This window comes from Apium graveolens, chromosome 6 (assembly GCF_009905375.1).
Source record: "Apium graveolens cultivar Ventura chromosome 6, ASM990537v1, whole genome shotgun sequence".
Lineage (NCBI taxonomy): Eukaryota > Viridiplantae > Streptophyta > Magnoliopsida > Apiales > Apiaceae > Apium > Apium graveolens.
Window position 1 is genome coordinate 208,726,398 of NC_133652.1, and position 16,749 is coordinate 208,743,146.

Sequence of the window (16,749 nt, forward strand, 5' to 3'; positions counted from 1 at the left end):
CTCTAAAGGAGTTTCCAAAGTCTTGTTATCAGTAAGACGTGCTGTTGGGTTTCGAGCACATAAACGCAACGAAAATAGTAATTAAAAATGTGAAAAACCATAATTTTCGAAACCCACCGCAGGATTCATGCGAAAAACAAATATTTTATTCATAAATTAGATTGTTTACCTCAAGAGGCTTTACAAATTGGTTGAATAATGGAGATTCAAAGATTGTTCAATCACCACGCATCACACTCTCGCGATCTACGCTCTATCGGTATCCACACAAATGCTTGAACTCAAGGACTGGATGTGCACTAGCACAAACTCATTTCTTCTTGCTCTCTCCATCTTCTCTCTTGGTGGCTGGGGTTTTAGTAAAAGTCTTGCACACAAAATCAGCCAGACAAGAGACATTATATAGAGAGAAAAAGAATTATAACTCTTAACTAATTAGGAGTTATTATTAATTCAAAATTTCTATTTGTATAATAATTCTGTCACACTTAGTTATTTAACAACTGAATTTCATAATTGATATTAGTAAATTCGAATATCATTATTTTTCTAATTAATTAAGTCATACTTAATTAATATTATAAATAATTCAAACTACTTTAATTTAATTTAAATCCAATTTAAATTACATAATCCTTCAAGCATTCTTTGTGTGTGACCCTATAGGCTATAATTACGTTGGAAATGAATTTTAAATCTAATATAAATTCATAAACAATGAGCGGCATCTAGTAATACATCATTGCTGCCCAAATAATAATAAAATTGGTGACCGATTAAACCTTTCGTGAATAATGTATAATGTAATATAATCCATTTAACCATATATTATAGAATAAACTAGAGATATGTAATGTGTCATCCTCATCAAAGTTTAATCCAAGGTTTTTTGATTAATGAGTAGAGTATCATATCAAATCAATATTTGAGTGTTGATAAGTGGAATTTATATCTACTTAGAATATTTTGTAAAGGCTCGAATTGGTGATTTGTACTCAAGTTATTTATGTTTCTGATGTGTTGTTGTAGTTTTTCACATTTCAGGGTATATTTGGAATAAGGAATAGATTTCATATTGTTTCTATATTAAAAAGGTGTTAGGATGGAGCTTCGGTAGTTAGCACAAAAAAAACCAACAATTGAAGTCAAGGAAACAAGAAAAATTAGAATTTCCAGAAGGTTAGGGCGGCCGTGCTAGTCTTGGGAGCGGCTGTGCCTATTTGTCAAAAACTCAGTGCGGCCGCGCTGGATTTGAGGGCAGCCACGCTATATCGAGTTTCAGGAATCCTGATTCTATTATAAGATTGATTTGTTGGACTCCTGATCTGGTGGGCTGGTATTTAAATAGTTTTAAAAAGACGTTTTTCATATAGAAGAACCAGGATATAGCAGCAAGAAAACCTAATAGCACAATACAACAAAGGAGAAGAAAATCTTATTTTTACTTGTGATTCTTTGCTTAAGTTGTCATCTTGGATGCTTGTTTTCTTTGTTGTTTGAACCTAATACTCTTGTTAACGTACATTGTTATTATTATTCAGTTATTTCAGACCCAGTTTATCTTAGTTATTTACCATGTTTTCTTCGGAACCTATGGTGACGATGAGTTCGGTTATGAACTAATCGTTGTCATGGGGTTCTAACAGACTTACTTATGGATTTCTATAGTTAATTGTTTTGATACCTAAGTGTGTGATGATTGTATGATATCCTAGTATTGGTTGTGGATATTCGTCTTATGGGCGTCACAAATATATAAGATAGTTTGTTAATCTCTATTGAAGCGACAGTGAATATAGAGATTTAGAACTTGCCATACTAGCATAGGTTTATGTATTTATTATTCATGATTCATAGGTAATTTTAACCATCTTACTTGCCCTATATAATCATGATATATAACTTGTTCATTAAACCTTTATGTTGTCAAATTCTATAGATATATAGGGTCTCAACATAATTGGTTTCTATTCAGCTTCTATCTCTTTTGTGGATGTCTGGTAGTAAGGTATATGTACAACGAAAGTTGGCGTTTACTAGTTTCGTGTTATCTAATTAGTTGTCATCACCATTGCATGCTAAAATTTAAGAACAATTACTTTGAATGAAGTATTTAATGAAGTTAGAATCCCATGTTTGTCTCATATAGTTAATTCAATCACTTTTATTCTTAGTTAATTGCATGTTAGTTTAATCTTAGTTATAAACATCTCAACTTGTTATTGTCTTAGCATTGAGCGATAGCCATACCATTGTTGCATAGGTGCATAATCTTAAGTTAACTAAAAAGAGTCTCTGTGGGTGCGAATCTGATTTATATCTTATACTACTTGTGAACGCGTATACTTGCGTGTAATTTTAGCACGTGTTTTTTCCCTAACAAGTTTTTGGCACCGCTTCCGGGGACTCGGTGTTAAATTTAGTCATGTGCTTGTCATCAGTGGTCGTTAACATTCATTGACTCAGATTATTTTCTCACAAGTTTTACTTTAGTCGTGTGTTTCAGGAACTCTAATTTTTATTTCAATGGGAGAACCAGAAGCATATACGAAAGCTTTGATGGATTATTCTCAACCAAAGATCAATAACATTCAGTCTAGCATTATCAGACCAGCCATTGCAGCTAACACCTTTGAAATCAAGTCTAGCACGATTCAGATGGTGCAGAATTCAGTCTAGTTTGGGGGTTCTCCAACAGAAGATCCCAACATGCACATTAGAGATTTCATCGAGATCTGCGAAACTTTCAAGTTCAACAATATTTCTAAAGATGCTATAAAGATGAGGCTTTTCCCATTCTTTTTAAGGGATAAAGCTAAGTGCTAGTTACACTCTCTACCAGTAGGTTATATCACCACTTAGGGGGAACTTGCTCAGAAGTTTCTTACTAAATTCTTCCCTATGTTGAAGACAACTGCAATCATAAATGCTCTTACTCAATTTGCGTAGCAATCGGGAGAATCTCTATGTGAAGCTTGGGAGCTCTACAAGGAGATGCTTAGGAAAGGTCCTCATTATGGAATGCCTGATTAGATGATCATCAATTGTTTTTATAATGGTTTGGGAGCACAGTCCAGTCCCATGCTTGATGCAACATCAGGTGAAGCATTATGGGCAAAGAGCTATGAGGAAACTTATGATCTAATTGAACTGATGGCTGTTAATGAATATCAGTATCCAACCTAGAGATTTTGAAAGGGCAAGGTAGCAGGAGTTCTTGAAGTGGATACAACTACGACTATCACTGCTCAACTAAAGGCGTTGTCTATGAAGATCGATTATCTGGCTAACTATGGTGTTAATCAGATAACCAGAGTTCGTTCGCTGTGTGCAGGTTCGCATGCGACGGAGCAATGCGCTATATCTAGTGAATCATCTTAGTTTGTGAGCAACTTTCAGAGATCGCAACAACCAGTTCCAGACACTTATCATCCTAACAACTGGAATCATCCTAACTTTAGCTGGAGCAACAATCAGAATACGGTGCAAAAGCCTTATCAACAGTATGCAGCAAAGCAATTCAACCCTCATGGTTTTCAACAACCGTAGTATGCACCAAGACAATAACTCCAACTTCAACAACTATCGCATGGAAGTATAAGTCAATCTAATGAAAAATCTGAATTGGAGGAGTTGAGGCTCATGTGCAAGAGCCAAGCGGTTTATATCAAGACTCTGGAGTATCAAATTGGGCAGACACTACACCATATAAGGCCTATCACAACGCCCTCTTTAAATAATGTTACCTAATATGTTTCCCTAGATATGGTACTCATGAGATAATCTAACATTGTGGTTTTTAGGTTACCTTAGCCAAAACCTGATGTTGCATTAGGTACAAAGTGTTGTAGCTTGGAACATTTTTGTCAAAATGTTACTTTAGAGTATTAAAACATAATTATAATATTTTTTAATATTAAATATTAATTTTAATTCATTTTTCAAGAATCTTAGCTGATATACTAATACAAATTTAATAAATGAGATATATAGTACACAAATATTTTATAACAAAACTAAAAAAATATAAAAATGTAACATACGAATTTATATAAAATATTAAAATATGTAAAAATTGTATAATTATTTGAATATTAATTATTATATAACTGTTTCAGTTTGGGACAGAACATATATCCAAATTGTGGACCTGGTAATTCGGAGAGAGAGGGAAATTTTGGGTAAAAGCCGCCCAACTTTTCTGGACAAATTGAAAAATTTGACATCTCCCTCGTTACACATCTTTCTCAGTCCACCTCTCATTCTCTCTCAACACACACTCTCTCTGTTACCCATCTCTCTCAGCACGCTCTCTCTGTTTACTATGTCGCTAATCTCTCTCTACCACTCTCTCTAGCTGCCATTATCTGACCACAATCTTACTATCATTCTTATTGTAGTACATCTATTGACCCATCTCTGTGTCTTTCAAACTCCGTTGTCTCTCTCCCAACCCCAATTTCTCAGTCCCATTTCTCACTCTCTCGCTCTTTGTTATTCACACCGACAATATAATTAGATCATTGAGTCTTCAAATTAATTGATTCAAAGCTACGGTCGTGCCTAATTGAAAACTTCAAATTAGGGCTTCTTAGAATTGGGGTTTCAAATTTTTAGTTTAAATTAGGGCCTTCAACTAATTTTATGCCTTTGATTTCAGGTCTTCTTTGGTAGAATTGGAGCTTTGGAGTTTCAATTTTAGGTATTTTGATTATGATTTTTGGTATTTTTGGGCCTTTTTTAAATGTTGGATACATCAACGTATATATTTTGATTTTAGAACACTGCTTATGAGAGATTAATTGGTAATCCTTTATCTGATGATGTAAAGTTTGCTTAATATTTTGATTTAAGGATTGCTTGTTTCTTTTTAATTTAAGGATATTTTTTGTTTTTTAATTTAAGTGTATGTGATCGAAACACCTGTGTCCTCTATGTCTTAATAGTTCCAATAAGGTTATAAGTAACATACATAATTGTATAAAAAAAGATTAAGCATGCGCTATTTATATTTTAGTTACACATGATAACTTAGAGATCAATAATTTGTATATCAAAAATTTAAAATGATAGCAAACGATATCTAAAATGATTGATGCTATTTTACCTTTTTAGAATATTTGATGGCTTAAGCTAGAAATTCAGAGCATAAACAAGGAAATTGAGCCTTATAACTTACATAAAAATCTTCTAATATGGATTTATTATATGTAGCTAAATCCTTACTTACAAATGTTGTGTGTGCACTGTGTCATATGGACGCCCTGGTATGCATAACCTTGATTCGCATATTATTTACTAATCTTGTTTTGTATATTGAATTTAGACTTAATGATGAAAATCAGAGAACTGGACACCTCTTCTATTATTTGGATGATGAGGGGAATAAAGCACAGAGTCTGGGTAGATGAGTTGTGAATGTTCATGAAATTTCTATTATGGCCTCATGTTCACGAGAGGATGTCGGGAACTGGCAACTACATTTGAAATCAGTGGTACGTCATTCAATAAGAGTTGCAATCTTTATTGGGAAAGTACATAAGTTTTTCAATCAGTTATCTATGATATATATATGACCGATAATGAATTTGGAAGCTTATTATGTAATTTATATACAAATTACTTGCACGTGTCACTGCTAGAATTATTTAAAGGACTTTTTGGTAGGTTTCATGATTTTTTTTATAAATATATGAATATACGAATATATGTGTGACTTTATAATTTGTTTCTTCATTACATACATGTTTCATGAATTCTATTCATAAACTTTGCTAGTTTTTGAATCCAAGTATAGCTAAACAACTAACAATATACTCTTCTCACATACGAGGATCTCAATATATTTCCTATACGTTGTTCCTATACATTGCATGCTCCCTGATCATACACCCTAGTCTATATCTTATGTAAGATATGTCCGAGCCTCTGTTTGAACTACCTTTTCACCTAAACTAAAGCTATAGTCAAGTTCTGGTGCCACATTACTTAACACTATTTAGGTTGTATACAAAATGTAGCATTACTCACATAATTTCTTTTGTTACACTTGTGTCTTTTTTTGGTAGTAAATTTAATAGCTTAGAATTATTACACTTGAGTTCATGTTCCAGTATATTAAGAAGTGTTTTTTTTGAGTTTTTGTGGTGGGGGTGGAAACCACCTCCGGGGCATAGAATAGATCAGCCCCTGGTTGAACAAATGTTCTCCGTGGAGCATTATATGAAAATTAAGATTAGCCTGTTTTCTTTTTACTTGCGCCAGAAAAGGTCTCGCTAAATGTGTTCCATTGCAACATTATTAACTAAAACATTCCTGCTGTTTCAGTAGTATTTGATTTGACAGCAATGATTCATGTTTAGTATTACTGACAGACTGTAGGAACCCTGTGATGACCAGGTGTTATTCTTCTGCCTTGGTTATTTCTCTAGGAACTCTATATTCAGAAGTGTTATTCTGGAAGCATACTGAATTATCTTTCTCCTCTCATGTGGTCATTCTTTTTTGCTTACTAAATAATATAAGGCTTGTGATTACGTGAAAATTATAGCTCGGTGTTGCAATGATCAGCTGCTTTAGTGAGCGGTACTAATTTGGTGCTTTTACATTTTTGATATTCAATATGCTTTTACATTGTCAAAGGAGATAAATGAATCTTTCAAGCAGTCATCTCAAGCTAGAACAAAACTCCCATCGAGAATCAATATGAGTGTTCATGTTCTAACAACAGGGTAGGTTCATTGTTTATGACATCATTTTGCTTAGTGATTTTTGATAACCAGAAAGTAGCTTGTGGAATTAATTTTATTTATCATGGTGTTTGCTCAAATGGTGTATTATTGTCTTTGCAGCTTCCAAAAGGAAGAGAAGTGGATGATAATGTCTTTGCAGCTTCCAACATGGTATATTACTGTAGTGTCATTTCAAAAACCTGCAAATCAGTTATGTTCTTGCATATAATTCTCAATTTGGGACGTTGTCTTATAGCAGTAGAGATATTCAAATAACAATGATCATATAATAATTTTTTAATAAGTATTTTCTACAGACCTTTTGATATGGTATTCAAAATTTGTTGGTTCGATTTCTTTCTTGAAAATAACTTAGTTAATGTTTCAGGGAACAAAAAAGACTTACAAGAGAAAGCTTCACGTGTATAAAAAGGGAAACGCCCGGATGGTGGAGTCTAGGAGAAAGTGAAGCAAATTTAAGCATTAGCTTGTAGTAGTACTTTTTAAAATTTATAATCATGGGCTGTTGTTAAGTAAAAAATGTGAACTAGTTTATAGTTAGTTTGGACGTTTAATTTGGTTGTTTAATGTTTGGGTTGGATGCATTATTTTGCAATTATGAAATTGTATAATTGGGATTCTTGAGTTTACATAATAAGCATTTCAATTTTTTTGTGCTAAAGTGTTACAATAGCCTCCTAAACTGTTACCATACTATGTTTAAAACGTTTTATTAGGCTAGTTATAATGATACAACAGCTTTTCAAAGTCTTAAATTAGGTTCTATGGGCCCACTTGCCACGTCATCAAGACAACTCACCACTGTAGGCCCCACACTTGCCATGTCATCTAGTGGGTCCCACCGCAGGGCCCACTTTTTAAAAACATTTTAAAAATCTAAGGTAACATATAAAACAAATTACAACTGATCTCTCTTTCTGTTGCATTAGCAAGCTAAGGAAACATATAAACAAGTTAAAACACGATGTTTCCTTAGGCACCAAAGATGTTACCTTAGACCCCTAAGGCAACATGAAAAAACCTATCTTTAAGAAAATATTACCTTAGCTTAAAAGTGGGGCAAGAGCAACATATTTACCCCCTAATGAAATGTTTTTTTGGTGTTACAGTAGGCATTTTATGGTGTAGTGAGATTTCCAATGCTTTCTTGAATCGACAACCCGGTATACTCCTTAGTGACACAGAAGTTCCAGGAAAGATGGAAGTAAGAGAGCAGGTTAAGGCAATTACATTGAGGTCTGGTAAGGTTGCAAGCCCTGAAAAATCTCAATTTTCAGAAAATGAAGTTGTAGCTGAAGAAGAGGTGCTGAAGGATGCCGAGATGGAATCAAGGAAGAAAACTGTTATCAACACTCCTCTTGAGGGTAATACAGGGGAAAAACAGGTCTATCCTCCACCTCCTTTTCCTAAAAGGTTGTAGAAGCAAAAGTTGGATAATTAATTTGCTAAGTTCTTGGAAGTTTGCAAGAAATATCACATCATCATACCTTTTGCCGAAGCTCTTGAACAGATGCCTAGCTATGTAAAGTTTATGAAAGGTATTCTCTCTCGAAAAGTGAATCTCGATGACTTAGAGAACGTTGCTCTTATGGAGGAATGCAGTGATATGGTGCAAAAGAAGTTGCCTCCAAAGCTTAAAGATCCTGGAAGCTTCACTATTCCTTGCACCGTCAGAAACTTATCGTTCGACAAGTATTTATGTGATTTGGGAGCTAGCATCAATCTAATGCCTTTTTCTATCTTCAAGAAGTTGGGTTTACCTGATCCAAAGCCTACATATATGTCCTTGCAGTTGGCCGATCGGACCATCACTTATCCACGAGGTATAGTGGAGGATGTCTTGGTCAAGGTGGAAAAACTCATCTTCCCTACTGATTTTATAATTCTGGATTTTGAGGAAGATAAGAAGATTCCTATCATCTTGGGAAGACCATTCTTGGCTACAGGACGAACTATGATTGATTTGCAAAAAGGAGAGCTTACGATAAAGGTTCAAGATCAGAAGGTCACTTTTAATGTGTTCAAGGCAATAAAGTTACCCACAGATAAAGAGGAGTGCTTTAAAGTAGAGGGGGTCGAATCTGTCGTGAATTCGGAGCTTGAGCAATTGCCAAAGTCAGATACCTAAGAGAGATCCTTAATAGGGGAATCAGTTATTGAGGATGAAGAAGGAGCAGAGCAACTCCAGGTTTTGAATGCACCTCTGTGGAAGAGGAAGTTGGATATGCCATTCAATTTTCTTGGGTTAGTAGAGCTGAAAAGTTCTCAGGAGCATCTCGAGCCGTCAATTGAAGAACATCCCACACTTGGGCTCAAACTGCTGCCAAATCATTCGAGTTATGCATTTTTAGGTACACCCCCTGATAAGGGTTGGATTATATCTATGATAATCTAAAGGGTGACCGGCCGGTTCCTCCCGTGCTAACAAAGGGTTTATCTCGTGCACCACAGACAGTTGATAGGTTTGGTCTTGGTGATGCGCAGTATAGAAGATTGATTCAGCATATTGAAGCCATGCATGACATCCACCGATGTTTTGCTAAAGATTTGACACACGCTCTCGGTACTGTTTTCCGAGACACTGGTGTCGAGGTTGATTGGCCACCTGATCCTCCACCCGAAGAGGGTGATCCTCCCGACGACTAGGTATGCATTGTATCCTTATTATTACCTTCAACGAGGACATTGAAAATTTTAAGTTCGGGGGTGATAATGTAAGGATTAGTTTATGTTTTGTCCATATAGATTCATGTAGCAGGTTTAGTGTATTTCATTCGTATTTTTGCATGATTGTTCATTTAGCTCATTTTTTGTTGCATTTTTGTTCATATTATTATATGAGTCTACTTATTTGCATTTGCATGCATATAACATGATCCCTTAGGTTGAGCCATTTCTGATTGATTGGTTGATGTTAATTTGAGAATAGTGATGTTGAATAAAGGGATATTTAAGTCCTATTGAATTGATTTGCATGCCAAAAGCAAAAATTGTCACAAAGTCTTATAGGATTGCTTTTGAGCTAGATCATGATCGTATTTGTTTATTTATTGAGATTTAATTACTTGGTTATATTTAGAATATTTGTTATTCTCGTAATGACGTAAAAACACTGATTTTTTATCTAGTGAAAAACTTGGATTTCATTGCTAGTTATGAATAAGGCTAGGCGTCAAATGGCTAGTAGCCGGCTCATATTTTTATGGGCAGTCTAGGATTGAATGAGATGGAGCGAAACACACTCATTCAGAAATTGTTAAAAAAAAGAAAAAAAAGTATGTGTTTATGCATAATTGATCAAGAGTGAGCTCTTTAATACTCGAGTTATTAAGTTCTAAAATTTTTGCTATTCACGTAATGACGTAAAAACACTGATTTTTAATCTAGGGAAAAACTTAGATTTTATTGCTAGTTATGAATAAGGCTAGGCGTCAAATGGCTAGTAGTCGGCTCATATTTTTATGAGTAGTTTACGGTTGAATGAGATGGAGTGAAACACACTCATTTAGAAATTGTTAAAAAATAGAAGAAAAAAACAAAAAAAAAGTATGTGTTTATGCATAATTGATCAAGAGTGAGCTCTTTAATACTCGAGTTATTAAGTTCTAGGGGACTTTGTGCCTAGTGACCTAAGACTTTGATAGTCTGGGATCCGCTAACCTAATGCTCGCTACATGGGTATTATTGTATAAGTCTTTTGGGACCTCATTCATTGCACGGTCAAATAAGCATCTTTGTTATGTATGTAATAATAGCATGAATCCTTGTATAACTCTAGTAGGAAGGAGGTATTGTGAGTCATTATGTGTTTAACGTCTATTCTGTTTATAAACTTGTGATTGTTTTGATGATAGATAAGTTATGGTTATTAATCTGGTATCAAGAGTATATCTGTTAAGCATCCACATACACACATTTATGGTTATGATTTGGTTTGTGGGATTTATTCGAACTCTATTTTAAGTCATTGCATTATTAGAGACATTGGCTTATTCATTTGGTTATGGTTATTCTGAGAGGATCGATTGCGTTATCATTTAGTTGCTATTCATGTTGGTTGCATTCATGCATTTTTATTTTGTTCTTTGAGTCTGTTTATGCTTGAGGACAAGCATCGATTCAAGTTTGGGGGTGTGATAAGTGAAATTTATATCCATTTAGAATGCTTCGTAAAAGCTTGAATTGGTGATTTGTACTCAAGTTATTTGTGTTTCCGATGTGTTTTTGTAGTGTTTTGCATTTCAGGGTATATTTGGAAGAAGGTATAGATTTTACATTGTTTCTATGTTAAAAGGGTGTTAGGATGGAGCCTCGGGAGTTAGCACGAAAGAAACCAGCAATTGAAGTCAAGGAAACAAGAAAAATTAAAATTTCCAGAAGGTCAGGGCGGCTGCGCTAGTCTTGGGAGCGGTCGCGCCCATTTGTCAGAAACTCAGGGCGGCCGTGTTATGCCAAATTTCAGGAATCCTGATTCTGTTATAAGATTGATTTACTGGACTCCTGATCTATTGGGCTGGTATTTAAAGACTTTTTAAAAGACATTTTGCGTATAGAAGAACAAGGAGATTGCAGCAAGAAGACCTAATAGCACAATACAACGAAGGAGAAGAAGATCTTGTTTTTACTTATGATTCTTTGCTTAAGTTGTAATCTTGGATGCTTGTTTTCTTTGTTATTTGAACCTAATACTCTTGTTAACGTACTTTGTTATTATTATTCATTTATTTCAGACCTAGTTTATCTTAGTTATTTACCATGCTTTCACTGGAACCCATGGTGACGATGAGTTCGGTTATGAACTAATCGTTATCATGGGGTTCTAACAGATTTACTTATGGATTTCTATAGTTAATTGTTTTGATACCTAAGTGTGTGGTGATTGTATGATATCCTAGTATTGGTTATGGGTATTCGTCTTATGGGCGTCGCAAACATATAAGATAGTTTGTTAATCTCTATTGAAGCGACAGTGAATATAGAGATTTGGAACTGGCCATGTTAGCATAGGTTCATGTATTTATTATGCATGATTTGTAGGTAATTTTAACCATCTTACTTGCCCTATATAATCATGATAGATAACTTGTTCATTAAACCTTTATGTTGTCAAATTCTATAGACATATAGGGTCTTAACATTATTGGTGTCTATTCAGCTTCTATCTCTTTTGTGGATGTCTGGTAGTAGGGTGTTCGTACAACAAAAAATGGCGTTTACTAGTTTCGTGTTATCTGATTAGTTGTCATCACCATTGCATGCTAAGGTTAAGAACAATGACTTTGAATGAAGTATTTAATGAAGTTAGAATCCCATATTTATCTCATATAGTTAATTCAATCCCTTTTATTCTTAGTTAATTGCATGTTAGTTTAATCTTAGTTATAAACATCTCAACTTGTTATTGTCTTAGTATTGAGCGATAGCCATACCATTGTTGCATAGGTGCATAATCTTAAGTTAACTAAAAAGAGTCTCTATGGGTACAAATCTGATTTATATCTTATACTACTTGTGAACACGTATACTTGCATGTAATTTTAGCGCGTGTTTTTGCCCTAACAAGCGTGGCCACGCATTTCATAGTATAGCTCACACAAGAGGCCAATAATATCACTCCTAAAATATGAAGGTTAAATCCCATCTAGATCATTCATATTTCTCATACGATTCATAATATACCCAATGTCCACTTTTATCATTACCCAGTCAATGATAACTTTTAATAGAATCAATGTATATTAATTCTCGTATAGAAATATAATGACTTTAGGTCTAAGGACAATTACATCATTATCACTGTGAGAATTACTTATGAAACAACAAACATGTAGAATGTCACATCGGGTCTGTCCTGCACCATGTACATATATATATGCTTATGTCTTTGACTTTAGTATCACTATACCTATGATCAATGAGATATGATCATCAGTCAACAAACACACCAATATTAATCCATTATTATTGTCCCTTAATAATAATACTCGACTAGGGACCTTTAAGGATATTGATACTATTCTCATAATCTCATTTCTAAGTCACGTACTTAGAGATATATAATTGCATATCGTAATCCAAGGACATTTATTAATCTAACATTTATTTCGCAGTATATTAAGAATTAATCAATTATAAAAAGAATAATCGATAGAACATAAACATTAATAATCCAAATGTCTTAAACTAAAACATCACAGTGTTGTCTCTAGGGCACAAACACTAACAATCTCCCACTTTCACTAGATCCAATTACCCATGTATCTAATACTCATGGACCTAATATGACCATCGTGCTTCTGCTGTGACAAAGCCTTAGTCAATGGGTCTGTAACACTATCAATACTATGCACTTTACATTTATATCTACGTGATCATTAATCTCATTAATAAGGTGATATCGCTTAAGAACATGCCTAAATAGTCTCCTTGGCTGTTTCGAAAGCATCAATATATTCGGCTTCCATTATAGAATCATCAATGTTTTTGTTGTGAACTATTCACCCTAACAGCAATTATATTTAGACAAAACACAAAACAGAAAAAAACACATATCATCATTATCTGTCTAAAAATTAGGTTCAGAAACTAGCATCAGTATAACCCATTACAACTAGTTCCCTATCTTCTCCTTACATCAAAAATAAATCTTTAGTCCTCTTTAAGTACTCAAGAATATTCTTGAAAACTATCCAGTGACCCTCAACTGGATTAGACTGGTATCTGATTATCATACTCCAAGCATACAAAATATCAGGATAAATACATATCATTGTACATATTATAGATCCAATTGCTGACGCATCTGAAACTTTCTCAAACGGCCCTTATCATCTAATGATTTAGGGGGCAATTATCTTTCGTGATCACTATCCCATGAGACATCGAAATATATCATTTCTTTGTCCCTTGCATCATAAAATGATGTAATACTTTATCAATGTATGTACTTCGATTAGGTTGATTAATCTCTTCAATCTATCTCTATAGATCTTGATACCTAATATATAGGTAGCATCGCCTAAGTCTTTCATCAAGAAAATATTTCTCAACCAAGTCTCAACAGCTTGTAGAGAAGGTATGTCATTCCATATGTGTTATATGTCATCAACATATGTTACAACCGGCATTTTACGTATTAGTTAATTGAATATTCTATGATAATGATTTAGTTGTTTATAATTTTTTTATGGATATGTGTTTGTGTCATTGGTTTGATGCATAATAATTATGCTAAATTATTTAAGAATTTTGAAAGCAAGAAATGTATTATTTGCTCTTTTATGTGATTTATAGAGTGTATTCCTTATTTTGGGAAAATCGTTTTAAAAATATTTTCATCAATAAATTTCAAAAATGATTCTATAAATTTTTAAAAATTCTAAGCTATTTTATGACACCACTCTTGTAATTTTTGAAATTATATTTTTGTTTATAAAATTTATTTTTTATAATTAATTTTATTAATAATTAGCAAATTACCTAGATACCCATGTATGCATTTTACTCCCAATATAAAGACAAGGGTACCATTGGAATTTCCAACCCCACTAACCACTCTTCCACTAGCCAAATTACTCAATTAACCTTACATGCAAACCTTGCCCTTAAGTGGGAGAGGAGTAAACTTGTAAAAACAAAATCTACTTACTTTTGCATGTCTATAAAAGTAAAAGAAGAGATGATTAACCTCTTTTGAACACTCGAACACTCCACCACACTCCACACCACTCCATTTTCATTCTCTCTTCTCCCTCCTTCTTCTCCCTCTCGGCCGAACACCCCCATTCCCCCTTCCCTTGCATTTTTCATCAATTTCTCACCCTCTTCTAGTGTAATTTCACTTCCCATGATTAGTTTACTCACTTCCCAGAGATTCTTATGCTTAAACGATGATGATTTATGATTGCATGTTGTGTTTTTGTTTAAACTCAAAGAAAAAAACCTTGATTCTTGTGAATCCAAGGCTTCTCCATGAGATATATTACTTATGTGATAGTATTATTTATTTTTGTAAAAGAAACATGATAAACCTCTTTGAAAGTTAGAGATCATTCATTTTATGGCCATTTCTAGTCTTGCATGTTTGTTTTAAGATGAGATTTTGAAGGAAAACCATGATACTTTTGCTACTATATTCCAAAACATGCATGCTTGATTAAACTCTTGAAATTCGAATTTGTTTATGCATAATATGAGTTGTTGCCATGTTATTTTGGTAAAATTAGTTAAGGTAAGATAGTATGCATGATTACTAGTATTGGGTAAGTGTTTAAAGTCGAACTTGTCTTTCATGCTGAGCCGAAATCGTGATAAATTGTTAACTTGAATTGCTTGTGGTAAATTGTTTGTATGGAGGTGCATTAGGGTATGAATGGTCTCCCCCCTTGTCGAGTTATTAGTTGAGGGTATTAGTACAGTAGGGTTGCTTGGGTTAAGGTTGATTTATTGGTTTTAAAGTGGGAGTTAAGGTGGAAGGATTAGAGTAGGACACTTGGTTTTTCCAGATCTGCACACTAATTATAGGTGAGTTTTGAATGAGCATTTCTTAGGTCTTGGTAGGCCTAAGATTTAAAGAGTTGGGACTTGGGTTTTACTTGAGTCTAGAAGCCATAGATCAAAGAAAACCTATCATTTATTGAGGTGCACATATGAAAACACTAAATTTGCCGAAACAGGGGATAGTTTAGGTTTGGTGTAGTTTGTAGGTCATAAACTGGTGTTATGGGTAGCCCCTCATTAGGCCTCGGTTAGCACTGATACTAGGGAGTATATGGGAGGTTTAAAAGCCATAGTTTGGGTGTTTAGAGTTAAAACCAAGTGTATAAATTGAAAGCAAAACAGGGCAGTTTGAGTGTCGCTGGATCAGGGAAGAGTCAACTTTGGGAGTAGGCCCAGGGAGGCCTAGGGTAGGCCTTGGTGTCATTACAAGTGCACAAGTTAGGTTTAGATTCTGAGATTCCATTGTAATAAGTTGCGTAGCATACTTTGAGTGGAAGAAGGTTCAATGACACTAGAAACCATTCAATGTCACCTAGGTGTCGCACTTAGAAGCACTTTGACTTTGCACTTAGTTTTTGAGTCTGTAGATGTAAGGCCTGAGTTGACCATTAATTTATTATGGTAGTTAGAGGTCAATACCAGGTTAGGCCAGGGTTGTGGTCAAGTGAAATAGGGTTTGTCTTGATAGGGCACTGTGAGTTTGGAGAGATAGTTGGGTTGCACTAGACTAGTCGAGTACTTCGAGTCATTGTGTTGGTGGGGTGAGATCTTTCAATACTTATTAGTGCACTATGTTTAAATAATATATTATGTGATGAAATTTGTTATGTGCTCCTAAATGATTACTTGGGACATGATGCTATTATGTGAATACTAAGAGTCGAACGTGTAAGTAGGCTTAAGTGCCACTATGATTTGAATTTTCTAACTAGGATGAAGATTTTGTGAGAGTGTATCTTAATGAGGTCTAATATTTTTTGTAGGCTCAAGAGAAGATAGTAAGCTTGCCGTCAAAGTCGAGTAGTGCTCCAGGTTGCTTCCACGATCCAGACGAGAGTTAGTCCAGCCTTCTTAAGGCAAGTGTTTCCCACTTGTCATGTCTATATGTTGCAAGTGTTTTTGCCCTCGCTTATCGTTCTAGTGATGTTTTCCTTAAATTATATATTGCAAGTGTCCTTTGACCCTCTCGAGATATATATTGGGAATTATTCTGAACTATTAAGATGTGTTGCAAGTGTCCCGAACCACTCCTTTGATTTATGATAGCATGCTCGTATAATGTTCATTAATATTTCTGTCACCATGATACATCGTTACAAATACTCTGATTATAGATTGAGATATTGCAAATGTTGTGCCATGCTTACGATTACCGGACTTACTTTAAGTCTATGTATGCGTTTATAAAATCATACCCTTATCACTATTTTATTCCAATTTGACCGGTTACCTACCTTTGACTTAAACCGAATGTCTTGGCTATTTCGAGACACCCTTA

At 34.4% G+C, this 16,749-nt stretch overlaps 1 non-coding gene across 1 annotated transcript; it reads right to left on the minus strand.

Annotated features, from left to right (window-relative positions):
* Positions 1-2,916: 2,916 nt before the first annotated feature.
* Positions 2,917-3,023, minus strand: LOC141669669 (small nucleolar RNA R71). Its single transcript, XR_012553937.1, has one exon. It is a non-coding gene; the product is annotated as a small nucleolar RNA R71 (small nucleolar RNA).
* Positions 3,024-16,749: the final 13,726 nt, after the last annotated feature.